The following is a 14,411-nucleotide window of genomic DNA, read 5'->3' as shown; positions in this document are numbered from 1 at the left end:
ATGTAGCAATCTCTCCATATTATTTTTGGGGTCAGACTTTTGAATATTTGTCTTCACCATTGACTTTCCTTTCCCTCAGCCTGAATGATGCTTACCTCCCAAGTGGTGAATATTGATGCCAGTTGGAAGTTACCTTTGAGGTCAGCTAGTTCAACTCTTTCCCTGACGCCTGATTCGATTCTCCATCATTCCTGAGGGGTCTTGCTGCTTCCCCTAATTATCTGAGAGATCAGATGGCTTCTCTTCAGGCTCGTGTTCTCTTCAGTATTTGGCATAATGACTTTTTTTCCTGGAAAGTCTTATTGCAGTTTTGACACCCTGTACTATCCCAATCATTTTCTTTCTTTTAAATATATTTTTATTTATTTCAGAGAAGAAGGAAGAGGGATAGAAACATCAATGATGAGAGAGAATCATTGATTGGCTGCCTCCTGCACGCCCCCTACTGGGGATTGAGCCTGCAATCTGGGCATGTGCCCTTAACCAAATCGAATCCGGGACCCTTCAGTCCATGGACTGATGCTCTATCCACTGAGCCAAACCGGCTAGAGTTCATTTTCTTTCTTAAAGAGTAGTTACTCCTGCCGAAACTGGTTTGGCTCAGTGGATAGAGCGTCGGCCTGCGGACTCAAGGGTCCCGGGTTCGATTCCGGTCAAGGGCATGTACATTGGTTGCGGGCACATCCCCAGTGGGAGGTGTGCAAGAGGCAGCTGATCGATGTTTCTCTCTCATCGATGTTTCTAGCTCTCTATCCCTCTCCCTTCCTCTCTGTAAAATATCAATAAAATATATTTAAAAAAAAAAAAAGAGTAGTTACTCCTCTTCCTTCTCCCGCCCCATTAAATACAACCCTCCAAGTCTCAGTGACTTTTTTACACTCTTGCTGTCCTAGAGTTTGTCATCACACATACAGTGTCAGCTATCACTTTTATACTAATAGGCCAGAATCTACAGATTTAGCTTGGTCTCCTTCTAATGTCCCGTTTTCAAATACCTAGGGGATAATACCTATACCACTGTCATTTCAAGTTCATCACCATTCCCTCAAACTACTCACCTCTCAACTTCTGCCAACAGTATCACCTTTCCTTTTTCTCTTTCCTTTGGGTGGAACCAGTCAGTTAACAGAGGATTTCCCTCTTCACCTAGAGCAGAAGGAAGGAGAGAACTAACATGGACTGAACACCTATGAACACCTAACACATTTCAGGCACTGGACTCTGCATTGCCTGACCAGTTTAATACTGGGACCATCTGAAAAGTAAGTGCCATCATCTCCATTTTAGAGGTTAAGAAATCAAAATTTGAGATATAAAGATCTTGCTCAAGGACATTCAGTTCTTAAGTGACAGATTCTAGGGCTACCTGATTCCAAACCTAGGCACTTTACTAAAATGGCCTCCCAACTTGTCACCTTGACTTGGCAGATTGCTGATAAACTCCATTCTCATACCAGCACCAGATTCGTTTTCCCCAGATGCCTCTTAATCAAAGGTACCCACATTTTCTTAATCATACTATGGCTCCTCATTGTGCAAGGATCAAATATACTTTCAAGACCACTAATGACCCCTCATTACTGTACCTAACCAACCAAATTTCTCATTATTTTAAAATGGCCTATACAATCTCCTTACTACCCCATATGAAGTCTTTTCCAGCCACCACAGTCACAATGATGGCATGTCATGTTCTCTTAATGTAAATGAAATGGCCTCGTCTGCAAAATTTAGCTCTTGATTCAAGTAGCTTTACTTATTATCTCTATCTCCATCCTCAATTAGAAAACAAGTTTCTTGAGGGTAAGGATCATGTTTTATGCTTCTTTGCTATTGCCTATAGAGATAGATATAAATGAAATCATTTAGGAAAAATGCTTAGAAAAGTATACCAGTAAAGTGCAATATAAATGAAGTATATTATTCTTAAAATTACTAATATTATAAACATTGCCAAAGTGTATTGCCTAGTTGCTGTTGGGCACAGGTTCAGCAAACAATCCGCAGAAACTTGAGAGATTCGATAAATAAGTCAGACCCAGAGTTCCTCCTCCTCCTCCTATTTAATCCTTATCAATATCTTCCTGCCCTCTCAGACTAAATGTGTAAAAGGAGAGGCACCTACCTTGCCCACTAGATGACAGGCTTCTTAAGGACAAGGATCACTTATCTTGTTCATCCAGTTTCCCCTCCCCCATCCAGCACCTTAGTATAGTGCCCAGAACATGCTTGATGTTTGATGCATGTTTAACAAAAAGATGAACAACTGGAAATATGACTTGGAGCAGATGTTGGTGTTGTCCTACATTTCTACTTCCTTTGGGATTCTCTTCCTGCCTCTCCATGTGAAATGAGAAAATGTCAGAGCTAGAAGGGATCAGCCTAACCTCCCATTTTAAAAATGAGGAAATGATCCCAGAGGGAACAGTGTCTGTCCCCAGGTCACCCCTCCTGTTAGTGGCTTTCTGACGTCCCATCCAGTCCAGTGTTTTCCCCACTGAGTTTCACTAACTCCCTCTTTTCAATGGCCTGTCCCTGCACCTCTCCTCAGCCCTCTTCCTCCTTGGGAAGTTTCCTTTTCCACACCCCCTCTCCCAGCTCTGCACTCTGCATGCCCCCAATTTGTATTTAATGTTGTACACAGTGCTCTTGGGAATGTAAACAAAAAAATGCCTCCAAGGTTGTAACGGTGACTATTTGGGAGGGACACAACCTCCACCAGAAAGTTACAATTCAGAACCTCTTCATGGGTTCTCTCCAGGGCTCAAATACCCTTTCAGAATTTCCTGAAGTCCAGAAACATGGTGGGATTTTTATAACAATAAACTGTAGTCCAGATGCTTAAAGTGTCAGGCAGTGTACTGGCCTTCTAGAAGGCTCATGGCAACTCTGCAAGTCCCAAGTCATAGTAGCTCCATTTTACAGATGAATAAACTGAGGGCTCAGAGAGGTAAAACAACTTGCTTAAGGTCACTCAGCTAGCTAGTGTCACAGCAGGGGATTGAACTGATCTATTTGCCTTCTCCAGAAAATTTCTTGAGACCCACTGACGGACTGTCAGCCACTTCAGTTGGATGCTCACTTTCTCTTCTATGGCTGCTCTTGGTGAGGTCTCTCCCCTAAGAACTGCCTCCATGCCTTGGCTCTATCACCGATCCCATCTGTTCAGCATTTCTGGAGCCAGAGGCGTGCCCTGCCTGCGCCCTCTAGTGGTCACAGGGAGATGCACAGCTCTTTCTGACGCTGCTCTGAGGACCTCTGGCAGCATCCTCTGGCGTGGGACAGGGACCCAGAGCCAGGTAGATTCAGGCTTCAGAGGTGCACCTGTCTCTCAGGCTTCCCTGGGCTGAAGAAGGACCTGGATTTTCTGGGTCCCACATCCCTACTAGTCCTTTGAGGAAGACCCACCCATGCCTGACAGTAACCAAATTAAGATTCGAGAGGGACTTGGCAACAACCCCAAATTCCTCCTCAGAGCGTCAGCAAGAGCATCTGACTTGGAGTCTGTATAACTGATGTTTATTCTTAGCTTCCATAGTTTTTTGTTCATTGATACACCTCTGCCTATATTGGGCTAAGTTCCCAAATTTACTTACCTTACGTGCTCTTGAGTAGATCTCTTAAACTCTCTGAGTATCCCAGGTGCAGGTCGAGCCTCCAGAGCTGCCCACAGTCTCACAGGTTCCCTTCAGATAAGTAAGCAAACCTGCTCTGAACAGAGTCTGGGTCACATAGGACCACTGCCATTTGGGGAAAATTTAAAAAAGGCATTGCTTCCTCCAAGTGGACATGGCTTTGCCAGGTACTTGGCTTGGTGGGTGGATATGAGTGTCCCTTGGGCTGGCCACCCTTATTCAGTGAACAACTCTCACAACCAAACGTGGTGGCTTTGGTGCCACAAGCATCTATGATTCCCGCTCTCTACTCCTGTAATAACATAATGCTAAATGGATATGCCAACCGCCTTTATAGGACACCAACACAATCACTGTTTGGGGGGGAATTCAGAGGAGGGAAAGTCCAGCCTCCTTCTGGGTTTGCTTGATTTCCTTGGTGCTGGGACAAACGTTGCTCTTGTCACTGCCCCTACAGCCCAAAGAAGAATTCCTTCCTTAATTGCCTGCAATTCCTACTGCAGAATTAATCCTTAAGTCACTGAAAGTGCAGATGAAGACGAGTTACAGACAGTGGTGAATTAGAGACTTACACTTTGAGGGCAGGTGTGAACAGAAAGCCATGTGATGAAAGGCAACCGCCCTGGTGAGTAGCAGGGCTGATCAAGGGCATTTTTTACTCTGTTTTCTTCTGTTTCCCTGATGCTCTTTTCTCTCTCCCCTCCCCTCCTCTCCTCGCCTCTTCTCTCCTCTCCATCTTTCCTCCTTCTCTTCTCTTCTGACTTGCTCCCTCTCTGTCTCTTCCTCTTGAAACCTCCATTTGTCATTGTATCTTCCCCTCTCTCCTTTCCCATTCCTTCTTTCTTTCCTCACTTCTCTTTTACCCACTAACTGACTTATATTATGAACTTAAAGAATATCTGATAGCTTTATATATCCTAGTATTTATATTTAAAAATAAGACATCATGAGCCTGTCATAATTCCCTCATGAAAGAGCAACTATATCAAATTGCGTTTTATTTGTGTATAAGCCATATTGTTTTTCTGAGCACCAGTGATCTTTGATTAAAGAAAAGTCCTCCCCCAACACACGGAGTTTATACAAGAACAGGGAGGGGAGGGAAGCCAGCAAGAAGGCACTCATCTGATTAGCGTCAAGGGGAAATCCTCAGGATACCAGCAGCGAGGAAGGTGTAAGATCATGGAATGTGGAAGGTGGATCTTCTACTCCACGCTCCCTGCTTCATTTCCAGGCTCCCCACTCCAGAGTTCTTCTGGAGAAGGCACATAGGTCATTTCAGTGCCCCAGACAGAACACGAGTGCCAGAGAAGTCACATGATTTCTCCAAAGTCACACAGCCAGCTATTTTATAGCCAGACCTCGCATAGGAGCCATTTGTATTTGTTGAACACAACAAATATATAACATGGAGTGTATAATTTGAGAACATTATAGGAGCTACAAGAGTTCGAACAGCTTAATAAGACCCAGTTACCACTTAATGGAATAATGACCTCCAGGGAGAAGATGGATCATTTAACCAACAAATGCGTACTCATTTACCGGGCGGGCAAAATCGGATTCAACCCCAGTCTATAGATTACATGTCAAATTCACATTCACGCACAATAGGTCACTCTAATGGCGGGGTCAGGGATACAGCACACAGAAGATGATCTGTTTTCCTTTCAGCACTCAGCACACACGCCGCAATGACATGTTAGACAACAGCTCACCGCAAGCAGCTGCTCCCATTACTGTCCGCCCTTCTGCATCCTCTAAGTACCTTCTGCAATGGCCATGTGGTTCCTCTTCCAGGGTAGGTTGTGATCTGCATTGGCAGGCAGTCTTGCTGACTGGCGTTGAGCTTATTGAGTCCTGAATCCCAAAACACTTTCTTCTCCTTTTTTCAATGGCACGGATCACTTTCTGTTTAGCCATATATATATATGGAGTAGTAACTAATCACCAAGCACTGTGCTGGGCACTAAGAACAGATACAATAAGCCAGTATCATGGGGGAGGGGGATCCACATTCATAAAGAACATTTCCCTCCCTTGGAGATGGGAAGGGATAACCTGTGGATTGCACAGGGTGCTATTAGCCCGACCAGGAGGGCTCAGGAGAGCTTCTGGGAGGAGGTAACATGAGAGCCACATTTTGAGGCATGAATAGGAGTTAGCTGAAGGAAAGCAAAGTAAAACCAGTTCTGGAAAAGGGAAGGTGAGGAGTTGGTGAGAGGGGGGTGAAGAGAGAGCTAGGGGCAGTTTGTGCTCACTGTCGTGTCACTATGAAGTACAAAGTTTTCTCATGTTAAAACCATGTCTCGCCCTGCCCAGTGTAGCACAGTTAGTTGTGTGTTGTCCCATGCACTGAAAGGTCACCGATTCAATTCCAGATCAGGGCACATATCCAGGTTTGGGGTTTGGTTTCCAGTCGGGGTACGTACAGAAGGCAACCGATCAATGTTTCTCTCTCTCTTTCTCCCTTCCTCTTTCTCTATAATCAATAAAAAACATATATATATTAAAAAACATCTCTCTGTGTTGGGAAGAAACAGGTAGACATGCATAGATTTTGTTTTGACTCTAAGAACAATTTCCTTTGGCTTTAAAACTTACGTGGATTCATAGAAGGAATTGTGTGCAGAGGAGAGATAGATATGGGAACTATTGTATTATCTGCTCAATTTTTCTGTAAACCTAAAAGTATATCACTTTTTAAAGCCCTTATGTTGTGTTTTAATTTAATTTATTTATTGAGGGCGCAGCCAATGTTGTCTTCATTGTCAATGAGAACATGGGCTTCCATGGAGGTCATGACAAGGAGCCTTGCTTCTCTTATCACCCCCTTTTCTCCCCAGTGCTTCCTCTTCTTAGTAAAAGCACCTCCATCACCCTGCTCAGACCAGCCTGCCTGCTCACCCTTGTTCCCTCCGTCTCCCTCACCCCCCATTAGACCATCACCTAGTTCTATAGATTGTATCCATCCAATCCGTTCTATTCATCCAATTCGTTCCATCTCCTTTTCCTCCCCTCTGGAATGAGCCAACTTCATCTTTCTCCCAGGCTGGCTTCTTCAATGGCCTCTTTCGTAGATATCCCACTTGTATTCGTCTGCTTAAGCTACCAACAAAGTACCACAGACCGGGTGGCTTAAACAATAGAAACTTATTTTCTCACAATCCTGGAGACTGGGAGTCTAAGATTATGGTGTCCACAGGGTCCTGAGGCTTATAGGTGGCCGTCTTCCCCTGTATCTTCACATGGGGGGGAGGGGGGAAGTGCATCTGTGTCCTGTTCTCCTCTTGTTATAAAAGGGCCCTTACACGGCTCCCCTTGCAGACAGTGACTGTGTTGACGTTCCCATTTAAAAAATGGCTTGCACATAGTTGGCCCTCCGTAATCCCAGCTGGGGACAGTGTATGCAGGCCTTGGTCACATGCACAATGTCAGTTGTGGAGACCCTCACACCTACCCTAACACCCTGGGGATGTTGGTTCTTCAAATGCCCATGTCACTCATATCCTCCAGCCCTGCTCAGCCTGTTCCATTCCTGATGGCCCCTCACCTTTCGCTTGTTTGCAGCCCTGGCAGAAACAAAGCAAGCCCGAAATACACCAGGCAACTGGCAAGTGATGAGTGATGAGCTGCCTAGCTCTGAAAGGCTGGAACGAGGTGGCCTTTCAGTGCTAAGTGCAGTAACCCTAGCCCTGGCTTGCTGTAATTCTAGATGGAGGTGGTCTGCGACCGGGCGTGGATGGGGCAGCACGCACAGACCCCAGAGGTCCGCAGCCGGGCAGGGGGAAGAGAGTGCATCTCCCTGTGGTCAATTAAAAATGTGGAATTAACACTTGGATGGAGCCGAAGAAGATACACTGGATTGTGTGAGAGGATGGGTAATTCTATTCACTAAGGGAAGGCTCTCTGCAAGAGATGGGGTGGCAGGATCAGGGGCCCCCACTTAATCTCTTTCTTACTCTACACGTAAGGTGAGACACCACATGTATAGGAAGATTCTCATTTCTTTTTCCTTCACTTAATTTCTACCAAATACCCTACAGCTCTGTAGCTTTGAACCTCAGTTTCCTCACTGATAACTGAGGGGGTATCATAGCCCTCCCCTCAAAGGGTTGTTGTGAGAACCTAGAAGAGCTAAAGGATTTAAAAGAATGACTGGCTCATAGAGACATTCCCTAACCGAGGAGGTTAGCTCCTACTGAAGGCAAGCCTCTATTTCAGAAGCAGCAGGGCAGTGGAGAAATACAGTCCGCCCTCAGATGTCTGTGGTTTACAGTGTGATAGTAAATAAGCGTTCATTTACCCTGTGCTCTAGGGAAGGTCAGTGCCTTACTCAAGAGCATCCAGGCGTGATCCGCCAGTGTTTAATAAAACATACACTGTTATTCTGAGGGCTTATTAGGCCATTATTTTCTCCCATTAGCATCAGCACATTTTAATTAGTATAATAGTGTGTTAGATCAGTTTTCACTGGGGGAAATGTGGCTTGTTAATAAACCCAGTTGGAAATGAGTTTTTATCATTAAAATCAGGAATAGGGAAGATACGCATTACAGTTATTCCTCACCCATGCCAGACAGAAAAAGAGCCTGCTGTGCGCTGTATATTTTGCCTTTCTGAATGGCACCCGAGGTGAGATTCTCACACAGTCCCGTGTCCAGCCATGGTGTCAAAAAATTTGATTTCCTCCAGGCCTTAAGGTTGATCTAATCCTGTTTCTAGACCGTGAATTTCCCTCAAGCAAACCTGTCACACAGGCTTGGTTAGAACATCTGAAAGGACAGAGCCGTGATTAGCTTTCAGAACAGATTTTGTGTCTGTTTGCTGATAAAAGTGTCTAATAAGTGTTCAAGATGTGGCAGAATTTGATCAGAAACTTGTGTGAAGCCCTAACTGGTTTGGCTCAGGGGATAGAGCGTCGGTCTGCGGACTCAAGGGTCCCAGGTTCGATTCTGGTCAAGGGCATGTACCTTGGTTGCAGGCACATCCCCAGTAGGGAGTGTGCAGGAGGCAGCTGATGGATGTTTCTCTCTCATAGATGTTTCTAACTCTCTATCCCCCTCCCTTCCTCTCTGTAAAAAATCAATAAAAATTAAAAAAAAAAGAAAAAAAAGAAACTTGTGTGAAGCCAAGTCGTGGGGGTATGAGGGGAGGGCAGGGAGCTGCTAGCCTTCAACAGCTCATATTTGGGAACTACCTGTATCTACCCAAACTACCTAGTAGTTTGTGCATAATTACATTTGTTTAGGTCAGTTTGCAACAGCTACTTTTAATATATGTTAGAGCTAAGGACTTTATTTACCTCACTTCCTGTAATCCTTAGAACAAATCTGTGAGGCAAGTCCTATTATTATTCCAGTATTTTTTTTATTTTTTTAAATCCTCACCAGAAAATATGCCCATTGATTTTTAGAGACAGGGGAAGAAGAGAGAGAGAAACATCAGCGTGAGAAAGAACATTGATCGGTTGCCCTTCATACATGCCCCAACCAGGGATTGAGCCGTAACCCAGGCAGGTGCCCTGACTAGGAATCAAAGCCACACCTTTTGGTATACGGGGGGATGCTCCAATCAACTGAGCCACACTGGCCAGAGCTATTCCAATATTTTTAATCAGGAAAAAGGTGGCCCAGAGATCTTAATGCAGCGCCCAAGGTCACACAGCTACTAAGTAGCAGATCAGGATTTGAATCCAGGATCAATGAACCCAGAGCCTATGTTTGCTAGTAATCACTGCGTGAGACTTTCCGGTAGCACTTGGGGGTTTGAGTTTGAACAACTTTCCCCCTCAAATAGGCTCAGTCTATAGTCTGGCTCTGCTAACAGCATGCCTTCCAATGGCCACTTGCCAAGAAGCAGCCACCTTCAAACTGAGAGGGAGCCACCCCACCCTGACGCCTCTGGCACAGATTCTGGCCACGTCCCCCTCTTGACCCTCCTTCTCACAGGTTTATTTTTTCCTGTTTCCCTCCCTGATATAGACACTTAGGAGCTCAGAGTTGGGACATATAGATCCCTGCTAGAGAATATGTAAATACTCAAGGTCCAGGAGCTGGCTCTCTGGCCTTGCTTCAATGCAGCCAGGTGGCCCTTATGCCGTATTTGGCGGCTCTGACGCCTCAGGAGTCTTTATTCTTATTGACCAGACCATGCCTTCTTGTCACTTCATCCACTGGTCCTGATTCTGCCCAGTGGAGTCACTGCCTGTGTCACAGGACAGCCCTTTAGGCGTGTTAGGATGGAGTCCTGTGTCGCTAAGTGTGCTCCCTTTGGAAGGTCTAGGGGTGACAGTGCCTTGAGATGACGTGGGCTCTCTCCAGTCCCTGCCTGTCTCCCACCAGAGGCTGTGGCACCTGAAAGGCTCTGGCTCTCCAGGGATTTGTGCTGTCCTCTGGGCACAGAGTGCTTCCTGAACAGCCCTCCAGAGTTCGAGGGGAAGCTGCGAGAGCCTTCTCCCCTTTATTATTATTTATACTAGAGGCCCGGTGCACAAATTCATGCATGGATGGGATCTGGCCGGCCCGCCCCAATTGGGGCATGGGGGGTGATGACTTATTATGGGCCTGGATTCGTTTAAACTCATTCCTCTATTCATGCCACAGATATTAATGAGTACTTACTTATAGTTTAAAGTTAACTACCTCTTAAAGTAGCTACACAACATTTTTTTATTACCTATTATTTACTTTTGTTTATCCTAAATCACTCTAACTCCAAAAGCTATTCCTTAGGCCTCCTTCCTAGTACTCAAGCCTACTACTCCCTGCCTAATGCTCACGCCTTCCTACAGCTTTGGTCTTTCCAGTAGTCTCCCTCTCAGGACTGTTTTAATTCATTTATGTTTTGGCTGAGGTCTCAAGGTCAAAACCACATGCAAAATGCATCATGATCTGCTAAAAATCAACAAAATACTCTCTGGTTTACCTAGTGCCTTCTTCAACAATGCCCAGCAGACACCTTCTAACATGGTGAAATCTTGCAGCCTTTGGTAAATATTTAAGAACTCAAGGTAAACTTCTTCAAAACATTCACTTCATTGACTCTTTTTACTACTGTTTGTTGGGCTCACAAATGAGACACATATCACCCCTTGATGTTCTAATGGCTTTGTAATTATACAAGTAGCAAGAAAAAAAACTTGAAAAGTTAAAGGCCCAACACAAATGTCTATCAATGGATGAATGGATAAATAAAAGGAAGTATATCCATACAATGAATATTACATAATATAAAAAGGAATGAAATTCTAATACATGCTACAACATGGATGAACCTTGAAGACATGCTAATTGAAATAAGGACCAATATTACATGATTCTACTTATGTGAGGTACCTAGAATATTCCAATTCATAGGAAAAGAAAATAGAATAGAGATTACCAAGGGCTAAGGGCAGGAGCTAATGGGGAGATATTGTTTAATGGGTACAGAATTACAGTTTGGGATGGTGAAAAAATTCCAGAGATGGATAGTGGTGATGATTGCACAACAATGTGAATGTATTTATTGCTGACCTGACTGAATTGTACACTTAAAATGGTTACAGTGGTAAATTTTATGTTATGTAACTGTTATGGCTTCTTACCAGTATTTGACTATTGTGAATAAAGCCACTAAAAAAAGTCAAAGGCAGCATTTAGAACGTTGTGATGCGGTAAGGGGAACGTAGGTTATGAAAGACTATCACCCTCTTTTCAGCATCTTTCCGTGGTGTCATAATGGCCAAGCCTCTCGGTGCATCAACATCGGGTTGAGAGAGAAGCAACACCAGGTTCTTTCTAGTCCTGTTCCAAAGCCATCCTCGGGTTCTAAGGACTGATAATGACTATTAATGATCACAGAACTGACTGGGGAAATGGTCGTGAATTTTACAAGCAGGTTTAACGAGTGTGGAGTGATCAGCACCATATTTGGTGTACAATTCAATAATATAGAAAACTAACAGAAATGTCTGCTCCTAACCATCAGTTCGGTTTCACTGTACTAATGACCTTAGCTGGGATCATGGACCAGGAGAAAGCAAGATAAAAACTCACAGGAGGGAAAATCTTGGGATTCTTTTTTTAGGATGTAATACATAACATATAAATACAATGCCTCAATGAACAACAAGAGGACTATAATTTCTATCTTAAGAAAACAATGAGCCAAAACCGGTTTGGCTCAGTGGATAGAGTGTCAGCCTGCGGACTGAAAGGTCCCAGGTTCGATTCCGGTCAAGGGCATGTAACTTGGTTGCGGGCACATCCCCAGTAGGGGGTGTGCAAGAGGCAGCTGATCGATGTTTCTCTCTCATCGATGTTTCTGACTATCTATCCCTCTTCCTTCCTCTCTGTAAAAAAATCAATAAAATATATTAAAAAGAAGAAAACAATGATATATACTATTATGTATACATAGTAAAAAGTCTTGCATAATCTTCAATAAAATGCAAATAGTGAATAGCTCTGCGTGGTGGAATGATGAATAATTTTGTTTTCCTTGCTCATTTCTGTCTTCTAATTTTTCTACAAAGACTTTTAATTTTGTTATTTGTATGGTACAAAAATTCCATAAAATTATTTTTGCGTGTATATCTCTGATTCCCCCTTGCCACAACAGAGAACTTGAGGCACAGATTTTCCTTTCGATAATCTTACTGTTTCTTTTCCATTATGTTCTACCAGAGGCCCGATGCATGAAATTCGTGCAAGAGCAGGCCTTCCTTCCCCCAGCTGCCGGCACCGGCTTCCCTCTGGCCGCTGGCACTGGGGACCCCCACCACAGAGGGGAGCCCCACCCACCCGCCGCAGCCCGCTGGTTGGTGGCCTGGGCCTCCCTCTTTGGGGTGATTGTGGAGCCCCCTGATTGATCGCCCTGCAGCCGGTGGCCTGGGCCTCCCTGTGCAGGGCGGTCATGGGGCGATGGCAGGCCCCCAACCTATCGCATCACACCCGCCTTGGCTGGCCTGGTGCCAGTGGGTGTCATAGTGTGGTCCTGGATGGTCGTCCAAATGGTTGTCCAGGTGGTTGTTCAGATGGTCATTCTGCTGTTCAGCCATTCGGTCGATTTGCATATTACACTTTTATTATAGAAGATGATATAGGATGTGTTTACATGTAGAGAGGAGCTGTGGTACAAAGGTGGAGCTGGTGACCTTGGAAAAGTCACTTAATCCCTCTGAGCTTCTGTTTCTTCACCCATTATATAAGAATAGTAATAATAACAATAAAGTATTTCTGTGTGGTGCAGGGGAATGTGGAAGCACTCAAGAAATACAACTGATGTCACTCTTTATTATAGAAAATACTGCTGTGTACAGATTATCACAGGAAATAGGGTTGAGAGGAATAGTTTCAAAATTCTCCCCAACCCAGCCAACTGTAATGAATTAAGACTGTCACTGACCCCCTCCATCAGTCTATTCTTCACCTTCTTCTCCCACTCTTAACTTAAACATCCTAGAGAGGGACCACTAGGGGGCACAATTTCATCACTTGAAAGCCTGGGTCCCATTTCCCCCCAGTTTCTTGCCCGTGAATTTTAAGTAGTAAGGAAGCTTTCATGTGAAGGGAAACTCAAGGTCACAGGCTCACAGTTCCACCCTTCTCTGGGTCTCCTCTCCCTGGCCTGCGTCCCTCCTGTCAGTCATAGCTGGCACCAGTTCCCCTGGCCTGTGGTGGCAGGGTCTCGCTGTGCCTACTCAGCCAGACATTGCCAGGAACTTTTCTCCCTTGTGGACTGTGCCGTTAAATGTTATTTGTTATGATAAAGCACTGCTCAAGGTTGCTGTGGGGCATTCTTTGGTTTGAAGGACGTTTTTCTTTGCTTTAAGCCAGTTCAGGGCGGCTATCAAGTTCAGAAACTCCCTATTTCTCTTCAGCCTTCTGACTTCTTACTAGGTGGTTTAAGATCATTCCTTTAAATCTTTTTTCATTTGGGGGGGGGGTCATCAAACTTTGCTCTTCTCTTTACTATTGATGATGACGCTGTAGCCAAATCTCTGCTTTGCTTCTCAGAAAGCTCATGGTCCCTTCTCTTTCTGCTGCTAAGATTTCTAAAGAGGAGCAATTCTCAACCTTTGGTGTGAAAAAGAATCAAGTGGAGAATCATGTTTAAAGTGCAGATTCTACCACTTCACACTCATTAGGACAGCTATTATAAAAATGAAAATCAGCCCTGGCCAGTGTGGCTCAGCTAGTTGGAACGGCTTCCTGTGCACCGAAGGGTCTCAAGTTCTGTTCCCAGTCAGGGCACATACCCAGATAGCAGAGACAACCGATCGATGCTTCTCTCTCACATCAATGTTCTCTCTCTCTTTCTCTCGCTTCCTCTCTCTCTATCCTCCGGTGAGGATTAAAAAAAAAAAGAAAAGAAATTTTACAAAAATAAACAGAAACTAAGTATTGGAGAGAATGTGGACAAATTGGAACCCTTGTGCATTCTGTTGGGAATTTAAAATAATGCTGCTGAGAAAAACAGTATGATGATTCCTCAAAAAAGCAACAACATAGAATTACCATTTGGTCAACAATTCCACTTCTAGGTATGTACCCAAAAGAATTGAAAGCAGGGACTTGAACAGATATTTTCACTTCTATGTTGACAGCAGCATTATTCACACTAGCCAAAAGGTAGGAAAAAAACAAATATCCATGGATGGATGAATGGATAAACAAAATGTGGCATCTACAATGGAATATTATTCAGCCTTAGAAAGGAAGGAAATTCTGACATATGCTACAACATGGATGAACCTTGAGGACATTATGCTAAGTGAAATAAGCCAGCCAC

This window comes from Plecotus auritus, assembly GCF_963455305.1.
Source record: "Plecotus auritus genome assembly, chromosome: 9".
Classification (NCBI taxonomy): Eukaryota; Metazoa; Chordata; class Mammalia; order Chiroptera; family Vespertilionidae; genus Plecotus; species Plecotus auritus.
This window is presented reverse-complemented; position numbering follows the sequence as displayed.